We start from the raw sequence: 3,076 nt of genomic DNA, 5'->3' as shown, positions 1-3,076 counted from the left end.
CCAATCGCTCTTCTCTTTTTCTTTGGTTCTCAGTTCGCCGAGCATGTGCATCAGGTTGCTCGCGTCCTGCGAGCATGTGCTCCGCGTCTTCTTCCAACATTCCTGAAACCGAAAAGAGAAGAAACAAATCCTAAAAAGAAAAAGAAAAACTCAGCAATATATACCTGGTGGGTTGCCTCCCACCCAGCGCTTGTTTTAAGTCATTAGCTTGACTCGAAAACTCCTTAGGTAGTAGGAGGATCGCCTAGGGCGACGGTCTCACCCCTTGCATGCTCAGAGACAGCAAGATACGGCTTCAGCCTCTGTCCATTCACCACAAATTCTCCTCCTTTTGTGTCCAGCAACACAACAGCCCCGTATGGTCTAATCTCCTTGATGGTGAAGGGTCCGGACCATCGTGATCTTAGCTTTCCGGGAAACAGTTTCAGCCTAGAGTTGAACAACAAGACTTGATCATTAGGAGCAAAGGTCCTAGTGAGGATCCGCTTGTCATGGTAGGCTTTGGTACGCTCCTTGTAGAGTTTTGAGTTTTCATAGGCGAGGTGCCTAATCTCCTCTAGCTCATGCAGTTGCATCTTCCTCCTTTCATGGGCGCTCTTAGTGTCAAAGTTCAGCATTTTCACTGCCCAAGCAGCCTTGTACTCTAGCTCAACAGGAAGGTGACACGCCTTACCATACACCAAGTGAAACGGTGTAGTCCCCAGGGGTGTTTTGTAGGCGGTTCTATAAGCCCATAGAGCCTCATCTAGCTTCTGAGACCAATCCTTCCTTGTTGTGTTCACTGTTTTTTGCAAAATGCTCTTAATCTCCCGGTTAGAGATCTCAACTTGGCCGCTTGTTTGTGGGTGGTAGGGGGTGGCGACCTTGTGCCTCACTCCATTCTTCTTGAGAAGACTCTCAAAGACCTTGTTAATGAAATGCGATCCACCATCGCTAATGACTACCCGTGGGACACCAAACCGTGGGAAAATAACCGACTTGAACATCTTGAGCACGGTCTTTGCATCATTATTGGGGCTGGCCAAAGCTTCTACCCACTTGGACACGTAATCGACAGCCACCAATATGTACTCATTGCCGAATGAGTTCGGGAAAGGTCCCATGAAGTCAATTCCCCAAACATCAAATACCTCAACCTCCAAGATGAAATTCTGAGGCATTTCATTCCTCCTGCTGATGTTCCCTTGTCTCTGACATGTGTCGCAAGTAGACACGAACCGCTGCGCATCTCTGAACATGGTAGGCCACCAATAACCCGCTTGAAGAGCTTTGGACACGGTTTTGAAAGTAGCAAAGTGTCCAGCATAGGGTGAGCTATGGCAATGAAACAAGACTCCAGGAACCTCCTCCTCAGTCACACACCTCCTGAAAACACCATCCGAGCAATGCCTATAGAGGTAAGGCTCATCCCAAAAATACCGCCTTATGTCTTTTAGGAACTTCTTCTTCTTGTTCCCCACAAACTCATTAGGTTCTTTCTCTGCTGCTAGGTAGTTTGCATACTCTCCAAACCAAGGAAAACTCGGCTGTTTGTTGGTATCGATTGCCTTGCACGGGGTTTTCGGAGCATGTGCTCCCAGGCGGAGCATGTGCTCGGCGGGATCAAAGATGCCGATCGAGTAAACATGTTCTTCAGGAAGGCTATCATCCAAGGGTAGCTCTTCTTCTATCCTCATTCTTGATAAGTGATCTGCAACTCCGTTCTCAATACCCTTCTTGTCTTTAATCTCCAAGTCAAACTCTTGAAGCAACAAAATCCAACGGAGTAGCCTTGGTTTTGCATCCTTCTTGGTCAGTAGATACCTCAATGCTGCATGATCAGTGTGAACAACCACTTTGGAACCAACAAGGTATGATCGGAACTTCTCAAAAGCAAACACAACCGCTAAAAGTTCTTTCTCGGTTGTAGCGTACTTGCACTGAGCCTCATCCAAGGTGCGGCTGGCATAGTATATCACGTGCAGCTTCTTGTCTTTTCTCTGTCCCAGAACCGCTCCCACGGCATAATCACTCGCATCAGTCATGACCTCAAAGGGAAGGTCCCAATCAGGCGGTTGCACAATCGGAGCGCTAACCAAAGCTCCTTTGATCGTGTGAAAGGCTTCCAAGCAAGCAGAATCGAAATCAAACTTCACTTCCTTACACAACAGCTGGGTAAGTGGTCTTGCTATCTTGGAGAAATCCTTAATGAACCGTCTGTAGAAACCGGCGTGGCCAAGGAAACTGCGGATCCCTTTTACCGAATTAGGCGGTTGTAAACTTATCATCACCTCAACCTTGGCTTTGTCAACCTCAATGCCCTTTTCAGAAATCTTATGTCCCAGCACTATCCCAATGACCATGAAGTGGCATTTCTCCTNGCCTTGCACGGGGTTTTCGGAGCATGTGCTCCCAGGCGGAGCATGTGCTTGGCGGGATCAAAGATGCCAATCGAGTAAACATGTTCTTCAGGATGGCTATCATCCAAGGGTAGCTCTTCTTCTATCCTCATTCTTGACAAGTGATCTGCAACTCCGTTCTCAATACCCTTCTTGTCTTTAATCTCCAAGTCAAACTCTTGAAGCAACAAAATCCAACGGAGTAGCCTTGGTTTTGCATCCTTCTTGGTCAGTAGATACCTCAATGATGCATGATCAGTGTGAACAACCACTTTGGAACCAACAAGGTATGATCGGAACTTCTCGAAAGCAAACACAACCGCTAAAAGTTCTTTCTCGGTTGTAGCGTACTTGCACTGAGCCTCATCCAAGGTGCGGCTGGCATAATATATCACGTGCAGCTTCTTGTCTTTTCTCTGTCCCAGAATCGCTCATACGGTATAATCACTCGCATCAGTCATGACCTCAAAGGGAAGGTCCCAATCTGGCGGTTGTACAATCGGAGCGCTAACCAAAGCTCCTTTGATCGTGTGAAAGGCCTCCAAGCAAGCAGAATCGAAATCAAACTTCACTTCCTTACACAACAGCTGGGTAAGTGGTCTTGCTATCTTGGAGAAATCCTTAATGAACCGTCTGTAGAAACCGGCGTGGCCAAGGAAACTGCGGATCCCTTTTACCGAATTAGGCGGTTGTAAACT

The sequence above is a fragment of the Camelina sativa genome, chromosome 10, assembly GCF_000633955.1.
Source record: "Camelina sativa cultivar DH55 chromosome 10, Cs, whole genome shotgun sequence".
Lineage (NCBI taxonomy): Eukaryota > Viridiplantae > Streptophyta > Magnoliopsida > Brassicales > Brassicaceae > Camelina > Camelina sativa.
The sequence above is the reverse complement of the archived record's forward strand: the minus strand, read 5'-3'. Positions refer to the sequence as shown.